Source organism: Mercenaria mercenaria, chromosome 5 (assembly GCF_021730395.1).
Source record: "Mercenaria mercenaria strain notata chromosome 5, MADL_Memer_1, whole genome shotgun sequence".
NCBI classification, from domain to species: domain Eukaryota; kingdom Metazoa; phylum Mollusca; class Bivalvia; order Venerida; family Veneridae; genus Mercenaria; species Mercenaria mercenaria.
In genome coordinates, this window is record NC_069365.1 from 68,544,781 (window position 1) to 68,558,907 (window position 14,127).

Consider the following 14,127-nt stretch of genomic DNA (forward strand, 5'->3'; position numbering starts at 1 on the left):
TTGTCTCCCCAGTACCCTAAATAAGTTATTATACTGGCAAATATAAACAATTTATCTTGTTAACTTGACAGATTTCGAATGCCTCCACTTACCTTAACACACAATTTTCTTTAATGAGTTCTTTAATGTTTTCAACCATATCAAATTATGAACACCGGAATCTTTCATCAAACCTTGTTATTACTAGGTGGGTTTTTATTAAAAACAGGTATGAAATTATTTATTGACGTGTCTGTTGAAAGTCTTAGTAAAGATGCAACACATACCGCTGAATTTGGCATTTCAATTTTGTGATAGGTTAAAACAACAATTTGACCTAATTTTTATACTTAAGAAATAATTTATAGTAAACCCGTGTTTTAACGTTATTAATACTCGAAAAGTATTGACATACGTAAAACGTATTCTTGCGACGTATAACCGATTTTAGTGTATTAATTTAAGTAAATCACGATTTTGCTATACATTATTTCGATTCTAATATGCCCTTAATCTAAATCAGTAGATAAAGTAGCGCTCTTTTTTTGGTCTCAACAAAAAAATGATGTCATCGCACGTTAACGTGACGTCATTTTAGCGTAAGCGTGTTTTAACAGAAACAAGAGCATATTAAAATTGTACATAATTTGTTCAAAGTAACTATACTGATCTATAATTGTGAAAACAAACAGATTATAGCAGACAATCATAAAGCATTCGTAGAAGAGCCTGTATGGAAGCATGCAGAAGAAATACTTTAACCCTTACCCTGCTTAATTTTTATAATGAACTTGTCCATGTTTCAGTTTGGACAGTTTCATTAACTGTAAATGGTGAACAGTGTAAATCTTGATCAGACAGCACAGATTTTCAGGCTGATCATGATCTACACTGGTCGCCAGTGCAGAGCATGATAAGGGTTAAGGATACATACAAATATTTCAGGCTGAAGTGACTCGTAACTTGTAACTTAAACCTTTCAAGGGATTTAAATGCATGAATATGATTGCGATTCGGGCTTCAATCCCGACAATTTAATATGATTTTGCTACTAATTTAAAAGCTCGAAATATATTTTTGTTTACATTTTCTAAAAACTGATAAAAATGACATAATGTTGGGTCGCAACAATTGTATTAAATCATTAATAGTCATGGGGAACATAGTCATGGGGAACTAATTTTCGTGCATTTCATGTTTGAAGAAATTCACTAAGTTAAAACCATACGAACAAACGAAATTCCCCTACGAATTATTATCCCTACATGGAATTTTCGTGTTTTGCCAACACCACTAAATTTCATTCTCACGAAATTAAATAAAATTGCAAAATTGTTTAATTAAATTTGACAACATTTACTGTTACATGGCCTGTGTTTCAGTCATGCATAGCCCGTAAAATGATGTATTAAACTAGCTAAATATACATTACTGAGCTTATCAAGCGTAACCAAACTCACACACAGTGAAAATCGAATCATAAGATATCGTATTAACTAATGTCATCTGTTGTCACCGATGTTTAAGCTTGCGACAACATTTTCTTGAATTTTTATTTTCATATTTGCTATTTCCAGCATAGGATCCGTGCAGATCCGGCAATGAAGATGGCGATGACGAAGATGATGATAATGATGATGGTGATTATGATGATGATGATGATAATGACCTTTCGTTTTAGGGGCCACTGTGTAAAATATTTAAAGTACTTGCCCGGGAAAAATACAATGTATGCAATAAGTAGCTCATAAATAGATATTTATGGATCAAAATGCATCTGTAATTTTATCGTTTTGGTGCCATCATCCACTATGGTAAATTGTTTATATAAAATTAATTCAAAAGAAAGTTTAAGATTTGGCATAGTGCATTTGGTAATAGTTTGTTCTATGAGCGGCAACTGTGTTTGTTTATAATATCTTTGACAAAAAGGTCTCTATATCAGGCACCTTAATTTAGTTCTTCCAGACACATTTATATGTACTTCATGAACTACGTATCAAGTCATTTCGTCTATTTGCGTTTGATGTTTAATATGCATCTCGTCAATGCAGGATGGTTTAGCGAAAATTGCGGTGATTTTTTTTGATATGCATAAGAGTTATTTTAGCTTTATTGTAACAACACTGCTTAAATAATTGTCTGATGCGTCTGCCGTTAGAAAATTGAGTTTTTCTGAAAAAAGTCAGAATGATTTTTTGCGTTTTGATAGTATCACATGGTTCCCAATGGTCGACGCAATTACTTACACATAATTCAAACACAGAGGTTTCAGACACGTTCTTTATTGTTTGGAGAAATAACGTCGGCACATGGAAAAAATCGGTACTTACTCGTTTACTAAAATCATACAAGCTCAAAAGGACCGAAAACCTTGTCCAAATAGGTATTTAAAATATTTATGATGTCTCTTTTTAAAAATGTCACGCGCATGTTCAAGTGGGTGTATTTTAGGGAGCTTCGTTGTGCTCAGCTTTCCGGTGTAGAATTATAATTTAAGTGATCCTTATTTAACATAGTTGCCTGACCATGAAGTTTTAAAGTTTTAGAAATAAATAAATCAATAATAACATGCAAAATGTCGAAACTTTCAAAAACTTAATGTTGTAAGGAACATTTTAAACTTTTGATTTTTAGTGATACGATCCTGTTCAGAACGCATAAGTGTTGCTCAGACAAATCTGCACACTTGTGGAAGATAAACTCATAGACATATTTATTGAAGAAATCAAACAGACATTAATATACCAGCTGCCAATGCTGTTTCTTTTATGTGACTTGACTTATGATTTGTTCTAGTCTACTGTGACCCTATGTAATGCAACATAGACTTTTTCAATCTATTTTTTATTTTTTGTGTACTCTTATTATAGAAATAGAGGTCAATAAAGATCAAACGTTCAATATATTGGGAAGGAAAATTAAAAAAGATGTTTATGTAGTCTGTACTGATTATAAGTCGCCAACAAATCTCTTCTGAATAAGGTCATAAAGGAAAAAAATTCATTCAGCTTGAATTTATTAGAGTTGTCTTTCACAGGCTGATATAAAACTTGATTCTTAAATAGTGTGTGTCGAACCATTAATATATCAAACTTGATCTCTAGATAGTATGTGCCAAGTCATTAATATATCAACATGATCTCTAGATAGTATGTGTCAAGCCATTAATATATCAATATGGTCTCTAGATAGTATGTGCCAAGCGATTAATATATCAACATGATCTCTAGATAGTATGTGCCAAGTCATTAATATATCAACATGATCTCTAGATAGTGTGTGCCAAGCCATTAATATATCAACATGGTCTCAAGATAGTATGTGCCAAGCGATTAATATATCAACATGATCTCTAGATAGTATGTGCAAAACAAGTAATATATCAAACGTTACCCAAATATTGTGTGCCAAACCATTTAGATATTAAACGTTGTCCCTAGAAACCAATATATACTAACCCATTAATAAGGCAAAAAGAAAAAATACGTTTCGAAAATTCTTTTGACAAAGTTTGATTCACTTGTATAATGAAATAATACATGGACTTTAAAGACCCTACTTTGGGCTAAGTCGCTGTATTTTCAATTAGAGCTCCCAAATACAATCCGTATTCAAATAAACATGAAGGTTCATTTAAACCTTAAAACGTAACCTAGCAAAACAAGAAAGACTCGAATAGATTGGGATTGTTCATTCAGATGTAGTGAAATGTGCAACATCCATTATGTCTCATTGCACTGACATTGGTGGAACTCTATTTTAGAGAATAAAAATGAGTGGTCTCCATGACGATATACACTTTTTGATGTAACAAGAATATCTACCATATAATCAGTTTTTATATTCTATCCTACATACAAATGTAAAATACCATTTGAATCCTTCCTTCCATCACACTTCTCCACAAATACAACAGTTTGCTAAGTTAAACTAGGCAATGAAAGTTTGCTATGATAATAGTTTAGGCAGTGGCTAATTAAGGAACCGTACACTTCTGAGGTGCAGTTAATATGTGTGAGCTACCAACTACAGAAAAAAATTACATTATGTTTATGATTGATTAGGCGTATTTGATATCTTGCTTCCTCACCTTGCTAATAATTGCAAGATATAATCATTTTGCGTTTGAAGGTTTCTAAGAGATGTCACTATCTGTATTTCTGTTATCAAAACTGTCACCCCAAGTATTCAAAATAAATTCATGTATTGACACATATAAATGATAGACAGCTTCCAACTGCCTTATCTTATTTATGTAATCTTTACACACATGCTTTCTGTTTATAATAAATTATGAAAATCGGGATTTCTCAACAAGCCTGTTTATTGCTTAATTGACTGTTGCTAAAATGTTACTAAAGTTATATTTAAATATGTGTGCTTCGGTCTGTTAATTAATTAACGTACACTGGTTAAGAACAGTCAAACCACGAACTTTGGCTTACATTTTCTGAAATAACTTAATGTATAAATTGTACATATCTTCATAGTTCTTTCACAAAAATGAGATTCCATAATTGCAAGAAAAAACACAGATTGCAGCGGATCATAAATAAAAAATAAAAAAGTTCAAAAGAAAATGACTATGGAAGTCGTCAGTGGGCGAGGCTTATGATGCGGGAATAATATGGGTTGTTTTTTTTTTGCATTCAGTCTTTCACATTTCATTTTGCATACGCCTCACATGTGAGGGTGCCTAATTACACCAGTCTTATGAGATTTCTTCCATTGTTTTGTTAGCTTGAACTGAATCGATGGTGTAAAATCGTTTATACCGGTAGAGAAAATCATTGGTGTTCGATATTTCACAATCATGATTCTCAAAACTGTCTTAAAAGCTGAATGGAAATTAAATAAACATGACACAAAAGTATTTAAACAAATATAAATTAGCATATGTCTGTGGCATGTCCCAACCAGCATTCCAAAATTTCAAAATTTTAGGCATGTGGTTGAATAACGTTTTACACAGTCAAAAATAAAGTATAATTTACAAATAATCAGGGCCTTCGAGTGGTTTATCGTATAATTTACCATGGTTCTGAGTTTAGATGCGTAGGAATTGAACCACGAAGTCGTTAGAATGTAAATTACAAAACAACAAACTGATTCTGTCTTTTCTTTTCCTCATTTCTCCAGCATTTACAAATCCTTTCTTAAATCAAATTTACAGTGTCTATAAACAAAAAGTTTACGAGTTAGCAGGTATATGTTATTATGTAAATAAAGTTGTATATACGACCACCACAAAGAGGTTGTGTAAACAATTGCAAGCAATAAACATAGTTTCATTTTATACCAGAGACTACATTTACTTTCTATGTCTGTAATAAATAAATAAACCTGTGCTTATAGGATTGTACTTGGATTCATTTTCTACATGAGTCATAAATTTCTATTTAAACACTCTCAAATTATAATGCTTGACACATTGGAAAACCTAACGGTGTCTACTTTTTTTTCTAATAATAATTTATACAAAATGCTTTGTCATGTTATTGTATATCAGGGTAATTGCGTAGTGTTACCTTCTAGATAAATTTCTGATCTGGCAAATTCAGAATATATCTAAACTAAAAGATGGCCTTGCACCAAATATCTATATTTGAATAAAAGAGACGTGCCATGAGAAAACCAACATAGTGGCTTTGCGACCAGCATGGATCCAGACCAGCCTGCGCATCCGCAGATCCATGCTGTTCGGTAACAGTTTCTCTAATTGCTATAGACTTTGAAAGCGAACAGCATGGATCCTGACCAGACTTCGCGGATGCGCAGGCTGGTCTGGATCCATGCTGGTCGCAAAGCCACTATGTTGGTTTTCTCATAGCACGACTCAAAAGTAAATCTGATTCCCGGGAAGCCTGTAACCAGAGCCACACATCGCTAATAATCCGTTTCTGAACGCACTAAATCAGTGGAAACAGACTTATTATGGTATTAAATAATTTATTGATTTCTGTGTGTTTATCTTCCGTCATTGATGTTCATGTTTGTGATACCATTTTCCTTGGGTTGCTTACGTCATTTTTAAAGTACCCATAAGGTAAAAGAAATGGGGATGATCATGATGAAGATTATAATAATAATAATAATAATAATAATAATAATAATAATGATAATAATAATGATAATGATAATGATGATATTGATTATGAGAGAAATAAAGTCATCACGTATCATTTGACATCGGACAATTTGATACACTATTGGTGTAAAATCTTACTTGCCATATCCTACGTGCATGGTGTCAGTTTTCTGGATCATTATAAAAACCAGTAACAACACATGAGCAAGAAAAATATACAGTTTAAACTACCTAATAAATAGATGTTATTGGGATCACAAGGCATATGTTTTGTTCTTTTTGATGCCGATATCCCTAATAGTTTTGGGAAGCTGATGTTTATATAGCCTTAATGTCTAAACAAATTATGGGGGTAAGCATAGTGCACTTGTTAATGTGTTTTTCTATAAGTGAAGACTGCGCTTATTTTTAGCATCTTTGATCTAAAGGTCTCTATGTCTGGCATCTATATTGAGATCTTCGTATAAACAAATGTATGTAATTTATAAGCTACGGAAGATGTTTGTTTACAAAAGCACCTCGTTTATCTCAGGTTGATGTTTTACAGGAGTCATGTCCATTGCAGGAATACAGCTGGCTTCCTGAATTTCGTTAAAGCAAAAGCTTCATTGAAACTAGAATTTTTGTGTGTTTGATCTAAGCGCTCCTGAAAACAAACTTACTTAATTGGTAGTCAGGGTAAACTATCCAGCTGTGTTCGTCACTGAATATTCGTTTAGAAAAATGGCAACTGTATAAGATACAGAGACAATTCCTTTAATTTAGAAATTTAGATATGATATCGATAATCGAAACAATTAATAAAAGTTCGACAAATAACTCGCTGAAAGGTTTAGAGATAAGTTGAAACAGTTAAGCAATATTATAAATTAAAAGCTTTGATTAGCTTCTGTGCATAATGTAGAAGAAAGAATTTAAGTAAATTTAATTTAGGTAAAATATATGTGAAAGTCAGATTTGGAAAAAAATGAATCGCAAAACCCATTATCTAGTTTATCTGATACCGTTAAAAATACAAAAGTAAATGAACTTGCTAATTGCCCAGCAAGTTTAAATAAAAAGATAAATGAAACAAATATTGATGATATATTTTGATCAGTTAATCTGTGCTGTTCAAATCTGGTAGCAGAGAAAGCAATAAAGCAACAAAATAGCAGTCTCACTTTGATTGAGCCTGTTTATTAAATATATGGACAACAGTCTTCAACCCATCTCCTTTACCCCACGACCCCACATCAAATCATCCATGTTTATTAAATTTACTCTATGGTCAAGAACTTACGAAGAACATATAAAATGGTAAACCTTGTAAATTCGACAGTTTTCATCTGTCTCGGATTACCTTGTCGAACACTTCTGTTTAATGATGTCCGTGTATTTCTTACCGATGTTTTCTTATTACAGAGCTGGTGCAGTCGTTCTGCGCATGCCCAGAATGATTATCAAGTAGGAGCGCACGGCTAAATTACGCAATTTTTTGCATGTCCGCACGCATTTAGTGTATAATATGCATAATATACTAACTAAAGGTTAGAATCACCACGGTTACAAAATATATACATTTAAGATATTTTTCGTTCAAATTTAGTTAATCCGGTATATACCAGAGTCTGTAATATATCACGGGCGCACCAGCTCTGTTTTTAGTCACAGCCATTTCTTACTATGACTAACGTACAAGAGCTATAATTCAACGAAATATTTCTACAAGTTGTCTTTGGGGCTTCGGATTTGGGGATACAATTTAATGGTCTGAAAATTACTGTCACGATTTAGAAAATACATTTGCTTACACATGAAGGTTGAGTGGTCGAAATTTTCAATCAGCTCCACTGATTTGAAAACTTGAAAAGTATTGATGCGGATGTAACATGGATGACAGAAAGAACTTTTTGCGACGATTCTCAATAATGCGTTATAAGATGTACTACAATGTAATAAAAGTTATGCATATACATTGACAGTTCGTGTAAACATTTTCCCAAACATTATAAAACGTCTCCATAAATTTTGGTATATCCCAATATAGTTAGAGTACGTGCGGTTAATGTAAGTATAACCACAAAGTGGTGAAACTTATAAACAGCAATAAAATGTTTATAAACTTTCCGTCATTTACGAGTATTTCCCTTTAGATGACTTTGCAGTATTTATAAACAACTAGTTCAAGATAAGTATGTTTATTTTATGTGACCTAGACAAAGACGTTGTGTATGCAATCGTTAAGAATAATATAGTTTAATTCTAGCAGAGATAATATATCTTTTTATGTTTTGCAATAACTATATAATTACGTATTTATATATATTTAAAAAGCCATAAATTTCCCATTGATTTATGTTTTAAACCTTATCAAAACACAATATTCTGCGCATTTATAGACCTACCAAAGTAAGGTATACATTTTTTTCCGATTGTTTTATTATATGGCTTACTGCGTTTTAATCAGCTAAATAAAGTATGATGGTGCAACTGTGGACAGTTCTGGAACTAGACGACGACACTCTAGCTAATTAATTTATAAATACATGAACACGCCAGACATAACCAGAAATACACGTCAGAAATCGAGTCATTTAAGTAAATGACTGTGTAAATATAATACTAGAAATTTCGTCTCACACTGCTGATAGTTATGTTTGAGTCCACTTAAGATGCACTATTACAAATAGATAGAAACCTGCAAAAGCATAAATTTATCAAAATAAATATTGTAAGGTACATTTTGGTACTATGCGTTTCATTATTTACGGTGCTGTTATATCGGACTTAGCAGACTGAAACTTCGACGTGAAAATCTACTGTGATAACTGCTTTTTCTAACAACAAACAGATAAATATACACACTTGTAAAAAATAAACTCTTGACATATTTATTGCTAAACAACAGACATTAACATTTTCGCTGCCAATACGTTTTCTTTCATGTCCCTTGGCTTACGATTCGTACTTGCCTACTGGAAGCAGCATACGAGATTATTTCTGAACCTGTTCAAACTTCTGTAAAATATTTTGCCTTGCTTCCTTCAACATAGGACGTTCAAGATAGTATAAAGATGAAAAAAATGAATAAGGATCTTGTCTTTACAAATGGTTTCTTCTGCTCCATCAATATCTGATTTCACGTCGATATGAAAAAAATCTGTTTACATATATAGTTTGAAAGAATTATGTTGAACGCGTTGTCCTTTGGTATTGTGTCCTTAATCACCAACATTTCACATAGGAATGTACTTTTGTACCACAAAAATACCTTTGACACTATATACATTAAGTACAAAATAATGCTCAGACAGTGAAGACTAATAGTGTTCATGTACTACATAGTAAAGGCCATTTATGGCCAAAATGCAAAATAAAGGAAAAAACTCGCAAAGAATTGATTTTTTGTGTAAGTATTATACAAGATGTATGCAACAACATATAAAAAGTATAGAAAAGTATCATGATGCAAAATGTCTATTTTTGCGGTTAAAATGTTTAAAATATTAATGAAACTGCGGATTTCTGGAATCGGCTCATAACAACAGATTTATGCATCTAACGAGGTCCAACTTTGGCACTACATTATATTACTATATTGTACAAAATGTAAACTAATTAGAAATTTAGAAGAATACAAAATGGCGTCCTAAATCCAATATGGCCGCCATAAAAACGACATTTAAACCAGAATTGTCGTCGGTTTTATGTCAAATTGTCTCATATCATTGCTTTTACATATAATAAGCTGGTTATTGTTAGTAACAGTATGCAGTTTACCTAAGATGGAAAACATACTGCCAGCAGGTTCAATACGGGGCAACAGTGAAGTATACAGACAAAATTGCCGAGTCATTCGGCAGTAGAAATTGTCGTAAAGCAGCGATAAATTCCTTATTTATTAACAAAATATATGAGTATGGGTACTTTTCTTTCTTAGTAAGATCATTTCCAATATGATAATCATGGTTTTGAGGCAATATTACATTAAAAGGTGTTTTCAGTTAATTTTCTTTTTCATTAAATAGGAAAATGGCACAAAAAATATGGTAGATTCAAATAGTCCTCAGCCTTTTTTCTTCCTTTTTTTTGCTCTGTAGAGCTATTTTCCTTATATTTTGCAATTATTTTTCTGAAATGACATGCTTGACATTGAAATAATAAAATGACATAATTTGTCATGGAAACTTATATCATACACCACCACTACAATCTGGGGTCTCAGTTTCAGCTGATTTTGCAATTTGTGTGTTTGACTGAAAATATTTTTCTTGCATCAAACATAACCCCCGCTTTTCTTTTGATTTTTATTCAGCACTGATAATATTCTTCAAGAAAATGTAAGTTACAGACATTCTTAATTGGTCCTGATGTGTGCTGCAGCCATTGCAAATATGTCAATTTTATATAGTATAATTCTTCATGTGAGGAAGCCATCCAGCTGGCTTACGGAAGGTCGGTGGTCCACCCAGGTGCCCGCTCTTGATGAAATAATGCACGGAGGGGCACCTGGGGTCTTCCTCCACCATCAAAAGCTGGAAAGTCGCCATATGACCTATAATTGTGCTGGTGCGACGTTAAACCCAACAAAATAAATAAATTTATATAGTATAAAGACGAACAGCTATTTAGTGTGTTATAACCTTATGAACGACTTGGGTTAATAACAGTCATAGCTGGATCTCAGCATCACACATTATGTTAAATACAATCGTATAGTAAAAGAGAACCAACTATTTGTTAGATCAAGTACTCGTGTATTCAATGTAAAATATGTTCGAATTTGCACCAGTCAGAAACAAGTTCCATAGATAGCACCAGTCAAAGCACACCTCTGCTAGGGTATAGATAAGTAGATGAATTATTATTATTATTATTATACCAGATTTGTTGAGCGCCCTTTTCATATGTAATATACGTTCAAAGGCGCTTTACAATTAAACATGTGACACATCGCAGATATGTACGAAAATAACAAAACGTGACATATGCAATCACAAAACTGAAACTGAACAATTTGATTAAACGCCTTTTTTATAAATGATATTTTCAATGGCGTTGTACATAATAATAAAAAATAACAACAATATCATAAATGAACAATGATAATATTTACAGCCTTATTGTAACAAACAGCCATGACCGCACCCCCCACCCCTGAGGTCGTTTTACCCCTATTGCCAATACCAGTGCTTTAAACATCTGGTACGCCCAGACGGGCTGCATATAGTGGTTCAACCTCCCGGTAAATGGTGCCATCATGTACTGTTTTAGAAAGAAATACCACACATTTCAAGTGAAACTCAAGTCTTGCGAAAAACACACACATAGAACGTCATAACCCTTAAAATGTGACATGATGAAATAAAAGATGGATTGTCAATTTAGTTAATTACATGATGAATTGTACAGTTAAGAGACCTTCGTCAGCGACGAATGACTTGCTGTAGTTCTGTATTACAAAAATAACAATGACATATTTATTATGAGTAGAAACAGTCACAGTTGGTATCTATGTGTTGTAGAAAATTTTGAAAAGGTGTGTTTTGAGAGCTCTTTTGAATGAATTAAGTGATGAATCTTTTCTGAGATTGTCAGGGAGAGAGTTCCATAGTTTTGCGGCGGCAACCCTGAAACTTCTATCCCCGTAGGTAACCAGTCGACTTTTTTGTGGCACAAGGGTTGTTGCTGCATTTGCTGACCTCAGATTTCTAGTTGGCACGTACACCTCCAGTAAGTCTCTCATATACACCGGCGACTGTCCATGCAAGGCCTTGAATGTTTGAATGAGAATTTTGTATTTGATTCTATCTTGTATTTGAAGCCAATGAAGATCTTTAAGGATTGGTGTTATATGTTCAAAACGGGTTGTTTTCGTAATAAGACGTGCAGCTGTGTTTTGGACATTTTGCAGTTTGCTCGTTGTTGATTTTGGCACGCCGTACAAAAGAGCATTGCAGTAATCTAATCGTGAGGTCACAAGCGAGTTTATCAGGGTTTTTGTGGCTTCAGTTGTCAAATATGGTCGAATATGACCAACGTGTCGTATTTGACCGTAGCATGTTCGAGTCACAGAATTAACATGATGGTCCATGTGCATGTTCGAATCAAGCGTAGCACCAAGGTTTCGAACAGTTTTTGATGGTCTTATGCTCGATTCGCCAACTTTCAGTTCTAGATTTTCAACATGTTTGGAGTGCTTTTGACCCGAAAAAAGAATTACTTCAGTTTTGTCTGCATTCAATTTTAACATGTTTGAATTCATCCATGAGATGATTTCTTTCAGGCATTGTTCAACTCGTGTGATTGTGGCTGCCTTTGATGCTTGGTCAACTGGTTTAAACGATAGATAGAGTTGGGAGTCATCTGCATAAAAGTGGTGGTTTAGACCGTGGTTTCTACAGATGGACCCGACTGGCTTTGTGTACATCGTGTAGAATTTTGGGCCTAGAACAGATCCTTGAGGAACACTGAATTTCATAAGGACTGGTTCAGAGAGTTTGCCATCGATGCATACTGTTTGGTAGCGGTCTGTTAGATATGATGACACCCATTGAAGGGGTTTATCGGCAAATCCAAAATTAAATTTGAGTCTGTGAAGAAGGGTGTTATGGTCAATGGTGTCGAATGCAGCCGACAGGTCCAACATCACAAGTACTGTGACGTCACCCTTGTCAAGGGATTCGAGAATGTCGTTCTGAACTTTTAACAATGCGGTTTCAGTTGAATGAAATTTTCTGTATGCTGACTGGTTTATTTCATGTAATTGATTGTTCGTCAAATGTTCCTCAATTCTTCTGTTTACCACTTTTTCAAGGATTTTTGAGAGGAATGGCAGATTGGAAACAGGCCTGTAATTCTTGAGTGTGTTTTGGTCAAGACTTGGCTTTTTTAACAATGGTCTTATCGTGATGTTTTAAATGATTCTGGGACGATTGCACTTTCTAGAGATGTTAACAATTTTCGTCAATATTGGGAGAAGTTCGTTTATACAAGATTTCAAGAGCCATGTAGGAAGAGGGTCTAATTCACATGACTTATTAGCTGACTTTTGAACAAGCTTTTTCACCTCCTCCTCTGTTGCCGGACTGAAACTAGTCAAACCCGCGGTATCACATCGTGATATGCGTCCGTCTTCTGGAGTAAATGATTCATTCTGATCCTGGGATGCAATATTAGTTCTGATTTTTCTATTTTATCTATGAAGAAATCGCTGAACTCCTGTGCTAGTAGTTCTGGGTTCTTGCCTGATGGAAGTGCCGCTTCACTTGGACCGTTCAATAAATGTTTCGTTATTTTGAACAAGCTTTTTTGGTCTCGTTCACTTGATTCTATTTTCTCTGAATAATAATCAGTTCTTGCCTTTTTTAACATTTTGTTAACGATTGCGCATTGGTTCCTATACATTAAGTGGTAAACGGCGAGTCCTGAAGTCTGCCATTTACGTTCTAGTTTACGTTTCAAATATTTGGCGTCGTGGAGCTCCTCCGAGAACCAGGGACAAGATGGTCTTAATGTGATGGTTTTTGAACACAAAGGCGCATGATTGTCAATTAAAGCTGAAAGTTCACTGTTGTATAATGAGACGAGAGTTTCTGCATCCGATGTACTCTGTGACAAATTCAAAAGATCGGATGATAGAATATCAGCTTTGAAAGTATCAATGTCAATCGAACGGAGTTTCCTGTACTCCAATTACAATGAAGTCATTCTGTATCCACACATCAAGGATTCAACTTATAATATATCCCAGTACCTTGAAAAAAGAGCTGTTGCAGCTACACTGTCAGGGCAGATAAATTATATAAAAAAGACGTTTGAGACTAAAGAAGAGTTGCAGTATTGTATTTCGAGCGTTAAGGCCAGCGCATAGAAATGAAACCTTTACGGGATAGATGATAGCAAATACAGGCTGATCATCGGAAATCTGAGACAGAGACGTTTGGTTTGGTCATCGTCTGAGTCAGTAAGAGAACAAGGTTCAACGTTATCGGCGAAGTACAGCCAAGGCATTGGGGTCATTTTAATGCTATATTTTATAGCATATAAGCGCTGAGAATCCAGGAGTTACGGCA